This window comes from Pseudochaenichthys georgianus, chromosome 17 (genome assembly GCF_902827115.2).
Source record: "Pseudochaenichthys georgianus chromosome 17, fPseGeo1.2, whole genome shotgun sequence".
NCBI lineage: Eukaryota > Metazoa > Chordata > Actinopteri > Perciformes > Channichthyidae > Pseudochaenichthys > Pseudochaenichthys georgianus.
The window spans coordinates 30,519,991-30,539,298 of record NC_047519.1 but is presented as its reverse complement, the minus strand read 5'-3'; the positions used below and the strand labels follow the sequence as shown (position 1 = coordinate 30,539,298).

Below are 19,308 nucleotides of genomic sequence, written 5' to 3'. Positions count from 1 at the left end.
TTTTAAGTATCTTTTTTGGAAAGTCTCATTTATCTTTAGCTTTGATTTCCCAGCTCTCGGCCCTGTGGTGTCTGTTATCTCCTGACCTGGATACAGACTGTGCCACTGCTACCCTGTTACTGGCCGCTGTCCCACATGAGCCACATTAGAGGGTGGGGGGGGGGGGGGGGGGGGGGGGCTGACTGCCGGGCTAAAACAATGAGAAGAGAAAACCTAACAGAGATCCCACAGCCCTGATGCAATGAAAGCAGCTGACTTCCTGTTTATATTCCTACCTCTGTGCTATGTTTATTAAATACAACACTAAAATCCGTAGCTCTGTGGCTAATTATAAATAGACTTGGATTAACCCGGAACATTTTCTCAAAGCACTTTTTGTTTCTTGGTAGAAGGAGTTTCTAAATTCTTTCACAAGCAATCTGTTTATGCTACTTAACCAGAGAGAAAATTACAAACAGGCCACAGTTAATCAGACACACTTTCCTTCCTCCCTCTGGCCTCATTACTGAACTTAGACTATTTGCCTTCATTACTTCGCTGTGACATCAGCAAAACATGATTTGGGTTTTTCAGGTCAGGGTCTAGTCGAGTTGGGCTTGTAAACATGTTCCCCTGCTGACTTCATGACTTTATGCAACCTGAAACGCTCCTATCTCACACTGACCTTTTGTTTGCAGTCAAACCATGAGTACATTGGGTGATGGGGGGGCTTGTAGGGTAGAGAATAGGCACATTTGCGCTAGGGTGGCATCATAGAATATGGGAAACTGGCATGATGTGTTTTACTATTACTATTACGAGTGTTAATGATTAGATAGCAATACGAGTGTTAATGATTAGATACTAGATAGCAATACAATATTATATAAGTGAAAGTACACTCAGATATCAACCACTCTAACCACACACAATGTGCAATATTTATGAGATCTAATAGCTATCACTGACAGTTCAAAGAATGCTATACAGGTTTATATGGTTTGATATGAGGCCTGTCAACAACAATGACCTCTCTCAAAGAACATCAACCCTCATTTGTAGACAAAGAAAAGTCGAGGCCCTTTATTGCGATTCACTACAATGACACTCCTCTGGAAGATAACATGAAACTACAATCTGAAGAGAAGTAACCAGACACAATGGAAAACGTTTCTAAAACACAAAAAATCCATTATCCCTACGTTTTATTTTTACTACAACTGCATGTGCGGACAAAATGAGTTCTAAACTAACAGAAATGTTACGAAAGCCAGACTATTTAATAATAATAGATTTATTTTGTTAGCGCATTTACAGGTGCTCAAAGACGCTTTACAGATATAGTGAAAAGAAAAGAACAACAAATAAATATATATAGTTAAAGTCAAATAATACAATAGTGTCGAATGCTGCGGTGAGGTCGAGGAGGATGAGGATGTTCAGGTTGCCGGAGTCAGAGGAGAGGAGGAGGTCGTTTGTGATTTTCAGAAGAGTTGTTTCGGTGCTGTGTTTTGATCGCAAACCGGATTGAAATGGCTCAAAGAGGTCATTGGAGCTGAGGTGGGATTTAAGTTGTGAGGCAACGACACGTTCAAGTGTTTTTGACAGAAAGGGGAGATTTGAGATGGGCCGGAAGTTGGACATGATGTCAGGTGTGAGTCCAGGTCTTTTGAGAATGGGTGTGACAGCAGCCAGTTTGAGAGGGGGGGGAACCGATCCAGATCTGAGGGAGGAGTTAATGATGGTGGCGATGAGTTGGGAGATGGCAGGGAGGCTCTCTTTAACACATTTGCATTGGGTCAAGTGTGCAGGTGGAGTTCATTCCAGTCATGAAGTCAGACAGTTGCATGGGAGTCACAGGGGAGAAGTGGGACAGGGGCTGTGAGGTGACAGGGGGGAGCCAGGAGGGGAGGTGGGGGTGCTGATGAGGGTGTCAGATTACTGTAAATGTTGCTGATTTTGGTTTGGAAAGACGAGAGGAAGGAGTTGCACTGTTCGGTGGTGAAGGACGAGGTGGCGTTGTCACAGGGTTTGAGAAGTTTGCTGATGGCGGAGAACAGACGCTTGGGGTTGCTGGAGCCAGACTGAATAATAATTATAATTATAATATAATATTAATGTCTCTAGCCACGTGGTTTCTTTGAATGCCCTGGGGGTGTTTTAAATGCACTGTGCCTTTGTCAGGGGTAAAGTGTCCAATTGTATCATGTTGTTTTTCAATTCTATTGTTTCTCTATCTGGATTTCATCGGTCTCTTGAAACCAAAAATCGGTCTTGTTGCTATCAAGCTAATAACACACGTTTGGGGAGTTATGCTTTAAACTTTCACTTTTATTTTACACCACAGAAAGTTGCATTGTAGGTGCAAAGTCTCCTGGACTGACAATGTTAACACCAAGTGCAGAGAAACATGGCATCTAAACCTTTGTAAAGTCATCGTTACATAATAAGGAAAATTCTACATTCAAATACTCTGACTGATGACCCTTACACAGGAGCTATCTGGAAAGGCGCCAGTATTCACTTATCTAAAAACACATTCACGTGTGAGAAACATGCCATTGTCTTTTCCTTCATTTAAGTTCTACTCAAAAGTTACATTTGAAGCAAGTAGCTGCACCCAAAAATAAATCATTTTGTCATAGGACAGATTTGAATTTGTTGAGAATAAATTGCTAGCATAATAGACAGACTTTGCAGGTTTTGTGACAAAACCAGATTAGTTGGATTGAGACCATATCAAATACAACCTCTTCAACCTATTCTTTCACAGTTGTTGAACACAGTCTTGAATGAAGCAATTAATAAAACAGGCATTCATCTGATTCACTGTGGTCAGGTATCACACCCTTGCCTACAATAGTAAACCAATAACTCCAGACAACCTGCCAAACCACACAATACAGAATGAATAACGGATCAGCAGGCCCTGCGGCATCACGCCAAAGCTGTAGCCGACTAAATGACCGGCGGTCAGTTGACTCACCACCAGGGACCAAGAAGACCTCAGAGACAAGGACTCATCCTGTTCACTGTAGTCTGTGTTGTCGTCTGTGTTCCCCCCCAGGAGCTCCCTGTCCCCCCAGGATCTCTGTCTCTTCATTACAGTGAGCAGAGCACCAGCTCTTACTCTCCCCACCTCAGGATGGTCCACTGGGATCAATGCTTTCTCCCCTCAGATTATGATCACAATGCCTCCCTACCATCCTGAATCCAATCTCATATGTGGCCCACATAATCACGTTGAAGTAACCGAAGGGTAAATGTAGTTCACCGCTATCTGGCGTGATTACGCAACACCGCCATAAACGTTGACATTGTTCTTCTTGGCTATTTTTTGCAGGTTGTGCTCTTCCAGTCATGGGGACATTACGTTACCCGCGGCCACTGTCGTGGACACTAACGCCCGCCTCGCCGGCTTTGCCCGCCTCGCCCACGGAGGCGGAGCAGCCGCAGCCGTCTTCGTTGCCCCAAACACCGCCACCCCTCAGCGGCCCGCAAGTGCCAGAGGACCTCGGCAAAACAGAGCCTGCCCAGGTATATTTAAAAAAGTACCCAACTCGCCTGTACAGCGGGGTAAGGCGCTCATTTTGCAGCTCATGGTTTCAAAACAGAGATTGGCTGGAATATTCATGTAAAAAAGATGCCATCTTCTGCTATGCATGTAGACATTTCGGTTCAAGTAAGTCAGATGCCTTCACCACAACTGGCTACAACAACTGGTGCCATGCTCTTGTACGTGATAAGGGACTGGAAAGGCATGAATTAAGCAAAGAGCACACAGATCCATAGATCTCTTAATGTTGCTCTCAAAGTGCACCAGATTGATGCTTTTGACTTCAATATAAAAAAAAAATCTCATGCTCCCGGACCCCCCTAGGGGAGGTGAGGACCCTCTTAGAGGAGGTGAGGATCCTCCTAGAGCAGGGCTCTCCAACACATCGATCGGGCAGCTTTTCAGTAGCTCGCCGGCGCCGCTCGATTATCGATTATAGCGTAGTAACGTTGCTTCTTGATTTTTCGGCCGCGGCTGGACAATAACGATTTTTTAATTTAGAATTGTTTCTGTCACACATTACATTACATTACATTACATTGCATTTAGCTGACGCTTTTATCCAAAGCGACTTACAATAAGTACATTCGACCAGGAAGACACAACCTTGAGGAAAACAGAATCATAAAGTACATCAGGTTTCATAGAGCCAATCATTCAAGTGCTACTCAACTGGCTTTAGATAAGCCAGTCCTTTATTAGTATATAAGTGCTCTGTTAGCAGTTCTTTGTTAGTCATTCTATCGCTCGAAGTGGAGTCGAAAGAGATGAGTTTTCAGTCTGCGCCAGAAGGTGTGTAAGCTTTCTGCCGTCCTGATGTCAATGGGGAGCTCATTCCACCATTTAGGAGCCAGGATAGCAAATCCACGTGTTTTTGCTGATGGGAACTTGGGTCCCCCTCGCAGCGAGGGTGCAGCGAGTCGTTTGGCTGATGCAGAGCGAAGGGCACGCGCTTCACACGAATATCAAATTGGTCGGTGATGCAGAGATCAAGGAACAGACGTGACAGCGGCACAGCGACACCACACACGGAGCAGTCTGCTTTATCCAGCAGCACCAGTCCAGAACCAACAGCAGAATGACCCGCTCTGAATCAGTCCGTGTCGCTGCGGCTCAGAGACACAGGGAGGGATTTGTGTTTTTTGAAAAACACTCGTTATCGTCATGTCAAGTTTTTGGTGGATTCAATCAAGTCTTGGATTGCAGAGTATGAATGTCCTCTTGCTATTTTCAGCTGCTAAATACTTGTGTAAAGTTTGTGAAGGCAGGAGGAAAAAAGCTTCCGCGATCACCGTCTCCTCTGTTCCTCCAAATCCCGCCCTGAAAATAATGAGTGACAGGCTGATAGTGACCCGATAGAAACGTTATTATTCACATAATCACTGATTGAAATATGGGATTTATATAACAGTAAGACAGAGAATAAGTGTGCACCCACATTCACTATTTTTGTTTTGATATGCTGTTGTAAATACTCCTGTTGTCTGCTGTGTTCAGACTTTAGTCATGTGTGTGATGCCACATTCAGGACATTCAGTGTCCTTTTTTTAACAGAAGACCGTACTAGCTAGAAGCTGCAGCTAGACTGCAGAAGCATTAGTTTTTTGTTTTTGAGGATGGAGCAATTTCACACACAGATATAGGGAGGCTAGACCTATACAATTGATTTATTATGGTTTATAATTTAATGTCAAGAAGAAGAAATCTAAATACAGAACAAGGCTGACTGATGAACATGTAAATGACTCTATTAGAGCGAACCTAAGTGGGTACACTCCAGCATACACCTGTATGGTGGACTCCATGCAGCGCCATTCATCTCACTGACTGTACAAAAGAGTGAATGCACTTTTTTTACACATGTGCCATAAGATGCTTGTAAGTACTGTAGGGATGCCAGCGATTATTCGAATATTCGTTACAGTCTTCATAATCGAATATTATTTTTAAAAATCGATTTTATTTATATAAAATGGGGGGGGGGGGGGGGGTTATTGTTCGCCACGGCCGCCGAATAATCGATTTTGATCATGGTCAGTTTCTGGCAACCCTACTTGTAAGGTGGTGATTAAGGACATTTATGTGAATTTTCGGTGATGTACTTACTATGTGGGCCATCATAATATGTGAGACATTTTCATTTTCTTGGACCTTCATGTGAAGTTAAGATTTGTGATAAGCTTTAGGTATTGCAATTTCACACGTGTACAAAAGTATAGCTTAATTCAACTGATGAGTGCTATGTGAATAAATGTAAGCGATGTGATGCAAGTAGCTCTTGGCCACTTTCATTTTTTCAAAGTAGCTCTAAGATGAAGAAAGGTTGGAGACCCCTGTCCTAGAGGGTGTTAGGTCCACTCCCCACTTATAAAAATAGCACTTTACCCCTCTCTAATCTCAGATGCACCCTGAGTAATTTTGTTCTGGAACCGGGCCTGCGTATGGCTGATAAGGGACAGCTAATTCCTGTGAACTGCTAAGCAATGTTTTCCCCCTGATAAGAGTACATGCTCAGGATAAAAAACAAGTAGCACTGCTACTGATGTTCATGTACTGTCAGTCAGTCACATGTACGGTACGATCTTTACTGCATGTGCGTGTTATTGAGCATGACTAATCAAATGACATAGATAGAGTCTGCAGAAGTCAACCAATAGGATATCTGTACATCGGACTTTAACATGCTTTCCTTTGTTGTTCATTGCCCTTGAACTTTTTGACATCTGGATCATGTTTATCGCAAAAGTGAAAAGTTGAAAATTCTAAATTCTAAAGAGATAATCTTTCTGAGGGTTAGACTGTATCAAATATCAATAAAGCTATTATTAGCCAAAGTGCTCACTATAGATTGAATACACAGATGGAATTGGTACACTGCGGAGACTGTAGTCCAAACATTGATGAATTCAAACATGTTGTCGTCATCTGGAGGTTTCCTTTAGTCCGACTTCCAGCATCCGCCTGCCTCATTTAGCTTCTAAGTGAATGCCTGAGATAAACATAATGCATGCATGAGGCTCTTCCAAAAAGGCCTCACTCTGCCATCTGCTAAGCCTTTTGTAAACACTATCAAACAAAACACATGGGCCTACTGGGTGTGGGACTGTGGCCGCATCCTCCCTCTGTGTTAGGATTTGTTCTCTTTGAATATTTGACATGTCATGCATAAATAGAATAAGATTTTCCTTTAAGAGGGAAATCTTCTGTGTGCCAAGTCATAAATAACTCAGCAGTAACTGAAAACACTAAGGGGGAAACAATGTAGAATGCCCTTTCCTTTAATAAATACATGGTACTTGTACCATTCAGAACCAGGCATGACTATTATGGTCCTAGTCACTATCATTATTATGCTCTTCATGTGAAAATGATACAGAGCTAATTTGTGTTGAGGGAGGGACACAAGAATCAGACCTGACTGTGACTGAGCACCAGGCCAGCCAGACGACACAGGGTTCATGTTACACTCTCTCAAGTATTAGAGTTTCAGCAAACTGCACTGAAATGAGCCTGCTGCTTATGTGTGTAAAAGAAACCATAAAAAACCACAACCTCAGACAGACCGTGTTGGTTTTCAATTTTGCACATTCTGCAGAAACGCCCTGTGAGAAAGAAGAAGCCAAGCACAACGTAAAGTGCTTCTTCTTTTCTTTGAAATCAATCAATTAAGTATAGAAAAGGGAAGCCTGGACAAATGTGTTTCATGTTTGTAAAACTGTAAATCTTCTTCAATAAGATTTAATTAACAGTGTTAAAAAATACTCAAAGTCAAAACCGAAACCAAGTCGGTTAGCTTTGACTAAGGTTATTGAGTACACACAGTTTATAGATGTTTAATACCACTCCTGCAATAAACCTAACATAATGATATATGATATGAAGATATATGATAGACATGCACCCCTGCGTACATTTAGAGTAAAGGGACGAGACAATCCTTGGTTTTCTGCTGAGCTGTCTAGTCTCCTTCATGAGAGAAACAAGGCCTGGGCAAAGGCTAGGCAATTAGGCTCAGAGTGGCTGCGTTTTAGGCAGCTAAGGAATAGCTTCACTTCAAATGTCAAAAGTGCAAAGTCGAAGTACTATTTGTCAGTTACCACAGAAAACCTAAATAATCCTAGGGAATTTTGGAAAGCAATAAAATCGATATCCACCGGTGAGATCCGTAATGAGCTACCTCCGTGCCTTACCACAGCATCTGGCACTATATCGGACAGGGCTACTATGCTAAATTGCTTTAATGAGCATTTTGTGTCCTGCGGTTCTCTGTTTGATTCTGTGACTAACTCTGCTTCTGTGAACACCCCAATCCGTGACTCTGAACAATGTGGTCTGGAAAACCCTTTCAGTTTTACTCCTTTTACTGTCAATGTTGTTCATGAAGCCTTATCTAAGCTAGATCCTAGGAAACCGGCTGGCCCGGACAACTTAGAACCTTTCTTTTTAAAGATAGCTGCAGATTGTATTGCTCTTCCTCTTACTACTCTTTTTAACCTCTCCCTCAGCACAAATACAATTCCAAAAGTATGGAAGTCTGCTTATGTCTTGCCTTTGCTGAAAGGAGGGGAGGCAACTATTTTAAATAACTATAGGCCAATCTCTAAATTGTCAGTTCTGGCTAAGGTGCTCGAACGACTTGTGAGTGAACAGGTAAAGGAGTTTGTATGTATAAATGACATCCTGTCTAAACATCAGTCAGGATTCAGAAAGAAACACAGCACCATCACTGCGACAATGAAAGTGGTAAATGACATTACTAGTATTTTAGATAATAAGCAGAGTTGTGCAGCTCTGTTTATTGACCTTTCCAAAGCGTTTGACACCGTCGATCATCGCATTTTAAAGCAGAGGCTACTCAGTATTGGCATATCCAGCCTTGCAGTGGGGTGGTTTGTGAACTACCTCTCTGAAAGGTCCCAATGTGTTCATTTTGATGGACTGTCTTCTGAGTGGTTAAACATTTCTAATGGTGTACCACAAGGTTCTGTTTTAGGACCACTTTTATTCTCCATATATATCAACAGTTTAGGTCAAAATGTGGATGAAGCTACTTTACATTTGTATGCGGATGATACTGTGATGTACTGTGCAGGTCCCTCCATTAAAGAGGCTGGTGTTAAATTACAGGCTGTTTTTAACACTATTCAGACTCAGCTCTCTGAATTAAAGCTTCTTTTAAATGTGGATAAAACCAAGGTAATGCTCTTTTCAAAAGCAAAAAAGACACCAGAGCCTGTTTTTGATATTGTAACTACGCAAGGAACAAAACTTGAAGTTGTTGCCTGTTACAAATACCTTGGTATCTGGCTTGATGATTGTCTTACTTTTAAACTTCAGGTCACTAATCTGCTTAAAAAGCTGAGGGTTAGGCTAGGTTTCTTCTACAGGAACAAGTCCTGTTTCTCATTTGGGGCCAGGAAAAGGCTAGTCACTGTGAACTTTTTACCTGTGCTGGACTATGGTGATTTGATATATGAATGCACCTGCCCATTGCCTGGAAAAGTTAGATGCTGCGTATCACAGTGCTCTGAGATTTGTTACTAACTGTAAAGCACTTACTCATCACTGTACCCTGTATGCCAAGGCAGGTCTGCCTTCACTAACTGTACGGAGGCTCAGTCATTGGTACATGTTCATTTATAAAGCCATGTTGGGTAAACTACCTTTTTATATCTGCTCTCTAATCTCTCGACGAATTGAAAGTACGTATTGCCTGAGATCTCATGATGTTGTTTTATTAAATGTGCCAAGTGCTAGGACTGTCTTAGGGAAGAAAGCTTTTAGATGTGCAGCTCCACTAAATTGGAACAGTCTGCAAACCTGTTTAAAACTGAGCACTTTGGTTCCCCTGCATCATTTTAAAACTCGGCTGGGTGACATGCTGTTTGATACTCATGGTACCCGTCACTGTAAATAGAGTTTTGTAAACTGTACCCTGTACATTATGTTGTATGTCATCCTTATTGTTGTTCTGTTGTTTTTATGTTACATGTGTAACTAATGTCCTGCAGTTCACCCTTGAAAAAGAGATCTTTTGATCTCAAGGGGCTTCACCTGGTTAAATAAAGGCTACAAACAAACATGATCAATCTTTGTTGAAACTACAAACTGTTATGTGACAATGAATGTAATAAAACACCTTTTGAAAGCCATCTAAAAAGAACTGCAGTCATTAAAAAAAACAACATTTTAATATTCAGGTTTCTTACACCTTTTCCAAAGTCAAATTCAAGCACTTTTCAAGCATTTTCAAGGTGCATTTTCAAGCTTTTCAAGCATCTTACAGATGTTGTAAATTACATATTTATATACACATACTCACATGATTATTTCCCTACCTCACATTAAATCAGATGTTCTTTATGCTATAAACAACCAAATGTGTGTTTCGTGATAGCCTTCTACACGAGGATGAACAATTAAAGAAAAGAAAACTAAGTTTAATATTTCAAAATTAGTCATCTGTACCTAGACTGGGCCTCCCATATAACCTGGCTGATCCGATATACAACAATCAGCCAAATAACTTTTCAATACATTATTGATTAATTGTTGAGGTACTTTTAGGCTGCGGCCCCACGAGGACGAAAACGGCTAAACGCATAGGATTAACGCAAACGCAATCGCAAACGGCTTCCGTCCACATGCAATAATTATCCGGATAGTGTCTGCCCACACGAGACCGCTCCGTTTAGCTCCAACCGCTGGAGAAGCTGCAGTACATATGCCGAGCCTGTACGTGGCGCTGTAACTTCCTCCACAAAAGCAGCGAAGAAGCATGGTTGTCATGGTTGCCCTTCTGTTTATTCTCCGCGGTGGGGGCCGAGGGAACCGGGCAGAGTTTTTCGCCAGTCAGCGTGTATTAAAGTTGAAATCTTCCGGACAAAATGATAAAAGTGCCGGTCAAAGGTCTTCTTTGTTATTTATTGAGCTTTAAAACAAATGAATAACGACTCTATATAATATAATGATAAAATACACGGAGCCTCTCTTTTTCCTCCCTCTCTTCAGACAGCGTCAGTGTCTGTCTCATGCAGCAGCTCATCCAGTAATCAGTGACCCGGCCGACTGTAAAAATAAACATCTTTATAACTAGTTTAGGGAGTTTGAGAGGTAATTAAAATAGCTAAGGGTGATGATCTGACTTGAAGTGTGTGTTTTGCTGCAGCGGGAGGAGCTGCATGTGAGCAGAGCTGCGTGTCTCCGTCCTGTCAGATTAGACTTCACTCGCGGGAGAAAGATAAATAATCTGAATTCAGGGTGCAGTTTAATTTGACGTGGGGGTGAGCAGCAGAGGTGGGGAGAGGCGGGGCTATTGCCTCATCATTATTGCTGTAGATGTTGCACAAACAACTGTAGCATGGTCAATAGCGTCCGGAGCACGATAGCAACTCTGCGATCCGCCATTGTTGTTGTTGTTGGTGGCGAAACACTTCAGCACTGGCGCGGGGTAAGCGGAGGTGAGCAGAAGAGGTGGGGAGAGGCGGGGCTATTGCGCAATCACTATCAGTGATCTGAAAATGTCCGTATAGGGTGCACACACGGAGCTGTTTGACCCCCCAGAGAGTGGCGTATGCATTTCTATCCACCTTGGGACCCGTTGTCGTTTCCTCAGTCGTTTAGTGCCGTATTCGGTCGTCCTCGTGTGGCCGACCGGTCTATATGACACTAAACAGTAACGCAAACGACCGAATTCGTCCTCGTGGGGCCGCAGCCTTAGGTTGGTAGTGAACGCAAGTCAGAGGTACTGTACATGGTGTACTTCTACTCCACTGCAGTTCAGAGGTACATGGTGTACTTCTACTCCACTACAGTTCAGAGGTACATGGTGTACTTCTACTCCACTACAGTTCAGAGGTACATGGTGTACTTCTACTTCTTTACAGTTCAGAGGTACATGGTGTACTTCTACTCCTCTACAGTTCAGAGGTGCATGGTGTACTTCTACTGCACAACAGTTCAGAGGTACATGGTGTACTTCTACTCCACTACAGTTCAGAGGTACATGGTGTACTTCTACTCCTCTACAGTTCAGAGGTACATGGTGTACTTCTACTGCACAACAGTTCAGAGGTACTTCTACTCCACTACAGTTCAGAGGTACATGGTGTACTTCTACTCCTCTACAGTTCAGAGGTACATGGTGTACTTCTACTGCACAACAGTTCAGAGGTACATGGTGTACTTCTACTCCACTACAGTTCAGAGGTACATGGTGTACTTCTACTGCACTACATGTATTTAACACCTTTAGTTACTTTACAGATGTGGATGAATGATGTGAAATCTAATCAAGTGTTGAATCAGACTTTAGTTCCACCTGGAGTAAATCCACCAGCTACCCTGCAGTACACAAAGCCATTCAAACTAGCTGCACCTTCACCAGCTTTGAGAACACTTTCATGATCAATCATTATAAAACATATCATATATATTATTCTGAAATGGATCAATCTGCACAACGACTACTTTTACTGTCTTTCACTATATTTTGATGAGAATACTTTTCTATTTTCACTTGAGGAACATTTTGAATGCAGAACTTTTACTGTAACAGAGTATTCCTACACTCTGGTACTTCTACTTTTACTAAGTACAAGATCTGAGTACTTCTACTTTTACTCAAGTACAAGACCTGAGTACTTCTACTTTTACTCAAGTACACGATCTGAGTACTTCTACTTTTACTCAAGTACAAGATCTGAGTACTTCTACTTTTACTAAGTACAAGATCTGAGTACTTATAATTTCACTACAAGATCTGAGTACTACTACTTTTACTCAAGTACAATATCTGAGTACTTCTACTTTTACTCAAGTACAATATCTGAGTACTTCTCCACCTCTAGTAGTGTATTAGCCTGAATTGTAGCCACAAAATCACGCAGAGCTGCATAAAAATAGACTCACAATGGTAACAAGTGGAACATAATATTTACAATGTGTAGAACAATGATTTGTAGGTAATGTTGACTCCTCAAGACACCTGACTTATACATCTCCAAAGGAAGACTGTGTTCATTCTACAATTACATGGGATTAAAACAAAATGTAGTTTTACTTGTATAATACTTCAATTTTATATAAAAGACAGTTTGTTTTTATCTGTTTTCAAATAAACAAAGTCTTGGCTTTCAGAATATTAAACTTGTTTCGGCAAATTCAGATGATAAATACAACTTTGAAGCTTCGGCATAATTACAAGCGGAAAACGGAGTAATGTAAGGTCACAGCAAGCATAACAACAGCCGGTGTTTCTTGTAAGTGTTTCCCCGGGACACAAACGCAAAAATACACAAACACACTCGTGAGCTTCGCCCAGACCAGTAATACAAACGAAAATGTGTCTTCGGGTCAATGTGACTGATTTCGATATAGCAAGTCACATTTGGTTTAGGCACGAAACATACTACCAGTAGAAATACATTGCTTTCAAAATCGCTCTGTGTCGAATCAATAGATTATATTTCATGACTATAACACGAAATGCCGTGAGTGCTTCATCCTCTGAACACCACAGGATGGCGACTGTAACACCCATAACATAGGTACGCTCCTCTGAAATGATTGTCCCCTGCAATTATTATTATCCCTCAATCGAGTTCGCTATTCAGCTTGCTAACGTTAGCTTAAACAAACGTAACATGCAACGTTAGCTTAACCTAAAATGCTCTTCTACGGCGTACCTTTCATGTGGCTCGTCAGCGCAGACTCTCCCATCGTTATTTGTTGCAAACTTTGCAGGAGGCTACTCGTGGGCTTGACCCTCGTCTTAGCCAGGGTCGGGTTGTAACGGAATACATGTAATGGCGTTACGTAATCAGAATACAAAAATCAAGTAACTGTATTCAGCTCGCGTTACATTTGAAAAACGAGTAATCTGATTACAGTTACTTTTGTAAACCTGAAGTGAATACATTTTGGATTACTTATTGGAATTATTGGTGGAAAGATTTCCTCTCAACATTTAATATTCATTACTAGTAGGTACAGCCGAATCATCACAGCGCACAAAAACTATTACCGCCGCAGATGGACCAAAAAAGCGTTTGAAAAAGAATCGCGGGTCCGCTCGCTCAGTGAAACAATAACAACGAAACATGGAGGAACAAAAGTCTGCGTTTAAATCGCGTGTGTGTAGAGGTGTGTGTGGTTAAAACACATCAGCCTGCGGTCGCTCTTTCGCCTTACTAATGATTATTTCTGAAGGTACACACAGTGAAGGCGGTGCGTGAAAGGCACTGCTCGGTGCGAGTTAACCCTCCCGCTGCCTCCTGGTGCTGCAGAGATTGCATGAAATGAAGGAGGTGTTCCTTCTATAAAACAGCTGCGGGCAGCAGATACTGTGAGTGTCACAGACATGAATTCATAGATCAAGGCAGACTGGTGCACACACTCTCCTGTTTTGCCGATCCGGTGCTTAAACAAATATAGCTCTACACCCCTGGCCGAAATGTCCTTAAAATGAAGTCCGAGTTCGACATTTTAATTAATGTCCTGCCAACACTGGCAGGACAGAAGGCGACACGCCCGTTCTAAGCCGTGTCCCTCACTCCTCACATCCCAAGCTGCATCACCAAAACGTGTATTATGTTGTTACATCGTTTCAGATGTGATGTTTCAGTTGTGCTCTTGATAAGCCATTAAAACAGTAAAAACACGTTCAGTTTCCTTTTGCTTTTTGTGTCTCCTGTTCACCAAAACATACCCAGGAAAAAGAAAGTAATCCAAAAGTAATCTAAAAGTAATCTGATTACGTTACGTTTTTAAGGCACGTAACTGTATTCGGATTACTTTCAGAGCCATGTAATCAGTAATCAGTAACTGATTACATTTACAAAGTAACCCTCCCAACCCTGGTCTTAGCCATGGCTTGTATTTGTCTTCGGCTAGCCAACGCTCGTTGAAACGGCAACCTCCTGGCACACAGTCATCTATCACTCTCATCAGAATGCCCAGGTCACAGTAACACAAACACTTGCAGGTCGCGCGGAAGGCCGCAGCGGAGCTGTTTTATGTAGAAGCGAAGCAATTCTTTTATTTTAATCTAAAAAGCGAACTATTCAGTCAGACAGCAATTTATTGTAAAAGTAAAGCATTTACATTTTCAAGCACTTTATCTCAATTTCAAGCACCATTCCCAAAATTCAAGCACTTTCCCAACCTTGAAAATACCACGTCAAATTTCAAGCATTTTCAAGGATTTCAAGCACCCGTACGAACCCTGAATATTAAAATAACATTAGTATTAGCTAGTAAACACAAAATACTGAGTGCAAATCAGTTCCCATTTAGTCAATCAATCAATGTTTATTTATATAGCCCAATATCACAAATGTTACATTTGTCTCAGTGGACTTCACAGTTTAAATAATAAATAATAATAAGGAGCTCATAGTTCTCATCATGAGGTGTCATGATTAGCTGAATCATAGTATTTGAGTTTACCTAAGGGCAGTGAGACTGATTGTAAAGTGACAGTATCAGCGAGGGACTATATCCCATTAAACATTTACATAAAGTGCCTGAAAATAAATTAACATTAAACTAGTGAGGTTTGAGCTAAATACCCCCTACATGCAGGTCTGGTTGGTGAGGTGGCAGCACCAGACGTGGAAGAAGTGCTCCGACTCTTTACATAAGTAAATGTAGGAATGCCAAAGTCTATAAATACTGAATTCAAAATGGTGTTATGTTGTTGTAAAAGTATACTATTTATAGCCAAATGTACTTCAAGTATAACAAGTAAAAGTACTTATTATGCAGAATGGCTCCTTTTACAGTGTCATATTAAACATGTGTACTGTGTATATTAAGTTATTGTGTTTTACTTTCAGGATACATTTGAAGAGCTTTAAGGTCGAGCAAATGTAGGTCTGTTCATGTAAAAGGTAGCTAGTAGATAAAGCTTTCAAGTAAATGTAGTTGGTTAAAAACTACAATATTTTTCGGTGAAATGTAACTTTAAAGTAATAGAAGTACAAAGTAGCAGCAAATTTTAAAAAAGGCCAACTCTAATGATGTATGTTTAAGTTGAACTGATGTACTGTACTGCAGTGATTCCCACAGCATGTTAATACTTTGGGGGGCCCCCAAAGTATAATGGCTCCCCCCAAAGTATAATTTGTATGTTTTTTGTTTTTTTTTACTCAGTGAGCACTCATTTGCATTTGCATTGGTGGCAATGAGTGCTCAGTGAGTAAAAAAAACTTAAAAAACCATAAATTATACTTTGGGGGGAGCCACCCATAAATTATACTTTGGGGGGAGCCATTATACTGGTAAACAGCCTCTATGGGCGCGAGTCCAGACCCACTTTTGGAATCAAATGATGACGTCAGTGGAATTATCTCCTTTATCAACTCCTAAGCATCCCCGGGACAACATCACTAGCCCCGCCCCTAACAAGGTGTGAACTTGAGCCAATCAAGGACTACTACTACTAGGTCGTCCTTAGACGAGTTTGCCAACGGGTTCGCCAATCCTCACGGTCCTCCATACACCCGGCCAGCTCTGTGGAGCTTTCCACCCCCACATCCTTCCTCAGCACCTCCACGTATGTTGGCGTGGGGCGCCCTCTTGGTCGGTGCCCGTGTGTTGGCTCCCAGAGTACTAACTTGCCAGCCTTCCGATTGACGATCAGATACCAGTGTGGAGTCTTAAATTTGATATAGATCATGTTCTTTGTTGGTTTGTGAGGATGTTCATACACACTTGGTAAGATGTGTGTGTGAAAGAAGACCACAAAAAACAGCAGTGACTGCTCTCAGCTGTTTAACACTTAAAGACCTAGACACCATCACCAGTTGTAGGTTGTCTGAAGTGCAGTGTTACTATGAAAATTCACTAAAATGCAGGAATTGAGAAAAAAAAAAAATCAACATTTTTCACGACCGTCCCGAGTCGTTCCCCCAAAGTATATTTCATTTCTGCGGGAATCACTGTACTGTATGTGAGTAGATATACTTAGTTACATCCCACCACAACAACTGAACTTTCCTCAAAACATGATGAACCCAAGCTTTACAATATACGTGTACTTTGATTCTGTGCATGTATATCCTCTATATTCTCTGTGTTTGTGCATGTATATCCTCCCCTGTGTGTGTAATGTGTGTAAACACAACAGAGAAGGGAAAGACATATCTTCTTCTTCTACTTTAACAGCTGCAAAATTAAAATTATAGACACATTAATGCATCACTATTTATAAACCGTTGATGTAATGTATATTATTCTGAAAATGCCTCTTAAAGTACTTTTAGATTTGATACTTCAATTGTATTTTCATGCTTACACTTTTGTACTTTTACATTACTTACTTGTAACATTTTGATTGTAGGAATTTTACTTGTAACATAGTATTTGTACACTGTGGTATTATTACTTTTACTATAAGATCCAAGCAGAGGTGGAAGAAGATTGTGTACTTAACCAAAAGTAAAACTATCACATTACCGAAAGTAAAAGTAATTGTTATGCTACAATATGGGCCATTTTCTGAATGATATATATTATATGTTGTGATTATAATTATTGATGTATTAAAGTGTTATCAAAGCTGGTAAAGGTGCAGCTAGTTGTAATGTCTTTGTAGTTTGTGGATTTACTCCAGGTGTGACTTAAGTCTTATTTAAGTATTGTTTATATTTCACATCATTAATTCAAATCTGCAAAGTTACTAAAGGTAGTGGAGGAAAAGTACCATATTTACCTCTGAATTGTAGTGGGGTAGAAGTACAAAGTAGCAGACAAATGAAATACTCAAGTAGTAAAGTCCCTCAAAACTGTACTTAAGTATAGTAAGCCTACTTGCGCAAATGTACTTAGTTACTTTACTCCACTGGACCTCAGTACTTCTTCCATCACTGCTAAACATGCTAATTTCGGATATTAAAGCTGTCAAATTGCTTGATTGAAATGTCAGCATTACACAGCCGCATTAACGTTACAGGAACAGGAAAATGTGGAAACAAACAAACAGAAACCAAACACGGAATCATGTATTATGTTCTCTGTGTACTGTATTGCTTGCCAAGTGTGAAGATAAAAAGCATAAACAGCTGTGAAGGGAATAGAAGAGAGGAAAATAAATGAATGGAGACAGGGCTCAGCTAGCTGCACCCGCTGCTAGCTTTACTGTTATCGTTGGGTTACCGTTAAAGCAAACGGAAAACAAACGGTAACAGTCACGGCTATTGCTAAGTCGCTGGTTTCAATGAGAAGTGTTCATGTTAATGCGTAACGTTATGACCTAATATCCAATCCTTTAGCTATGTGTTTCAGTGTTAAATTAATCCATCGCAGCTAAAATAGGTTAGCCCGTTAGCTAGCGTTAGCGCACGGTGCATTCAGAAATATGCGTATTGAGAGGCTATCAAACGGTTATACATCATCATATCATTAACTGTTTACCTTTCAGTTGCTCCAGCGGGATGCTGCCGATGAAGGATGTTGTTGTGCCTTCAGTGAGTCCCCATGTTTGTGTGAAACTCCTTCAGAAGCCTCCTGACGTGTCTGTGTCGGACCACCGTGGCTGCCTGACTGTCTGGAGTTGGTGGGACAGGGAGCCGCACAGTGGCGTTGCTCTCTCTCTGCTGACACTGCTCAGGGTTAAGTATTATTACAGTGTACGTTGAGCAACATGCATTTCTTTATTTTGAAATACTTTACCCTGAACACTGTTTAGAGGAAATGTATTGACAGATATTTCAAAAAGGATTATAAATGTGGGTGAGAGATAAACTCAGTCTCTTGGCTAGAACCCATGTGTGCCCAAAGGCTATATTTAGAATGGAAAAATGCCACAACATTGGTTCTGATTGGTCATGAAATTTGGTATAGACAAACTTTGCGAAAATATCTAAAAGAACTAAGATATTTTTCAGATCACAATAAAATACTTATTTCATCAATAGTCTAAGTCAGTAATTTACTTTGTGTTTATTAAATGTCATCTCTTTTGAGTTTTTTCCCCACTACATACATGTGTGTGTATCCTTAAAAAATAAACTTGGAATCCAAATAGGATTGTGCTCCATTTAGTTTCTGAGAAAAATACATTTTCTTACCACTATAGATATTCTATGGGCACTTGGGACTACTGTTTATTCCTAGAATATAAGGATATTGAGACTAAATACTAAATATATAAGAAAATCACTTTCAAATTCACACTATCAGTTGCAGCCCGGTTAATGATCCACTGTGCAGCGCCACACTTTGGGAACTCATGATGAATGGCATCAGCAATGCAAGCAGGCAGAAATCAGATGCCACCATTCGAGCAGCTTTTATAAAAGGCCATCATTAATCACCAAAACCCTTGAGCTCATTGAAAATCACATTATGTGGTTTTGATTGAGGCATTTTTCTCAATGAATGAGCTGCTTATGGGCCATTATGTAAAGACAAAAATGAAACCTCTCTATAACCTGTGCACCTTCATCACAAGGAGTGCCTTAGAAGAGAAAACAGACTTATGTTTAACTTTAGTCACTAAATGCTGCAGGGCTTATCTTTATGGTTTCCTTGAAATACAACATTCCTTGACTTTCAAAACATTTCTTCGACAGTGTCTGAAACCTACACGAGAAGACTTCCAAAAGTATACAAGCTATGCCTTTATGACATTGCATACAGCTGTGTGACACTTAAAGATCAATTTAAACTGATGTGTTGACTGACATTAGGTTTAACCTGTTCCACCTCTCTTACAAACTGTTATGTCTCCTGCAACAGTTGACTAATGGAACAACATACATGCACACAGT

General features: G+C 40.8%; 1 protein-coding gene across 1 annotated transcript in view; it reads right to left on the bottom strand.

The window, feature by feature from the left end:
- lpin2 (lipin 2) overlaps positions 1–18,126 on the bottom strand; it is a 39,279-nt gene extending 21,153 nt beyond the window's left edge. The window contains exon 1 of the mRNA XM_034104038.2: positions 17,951–18,126. The gene's annotated coding sequence lies outside the window, so the exon portion shown is untranslated. The remainder of the gene's footprint in view (positions 1–17,950) is intronic.
- Between the last annotated feature and the right edge of the window lie 1,182 nt (positions 18,127–19,308).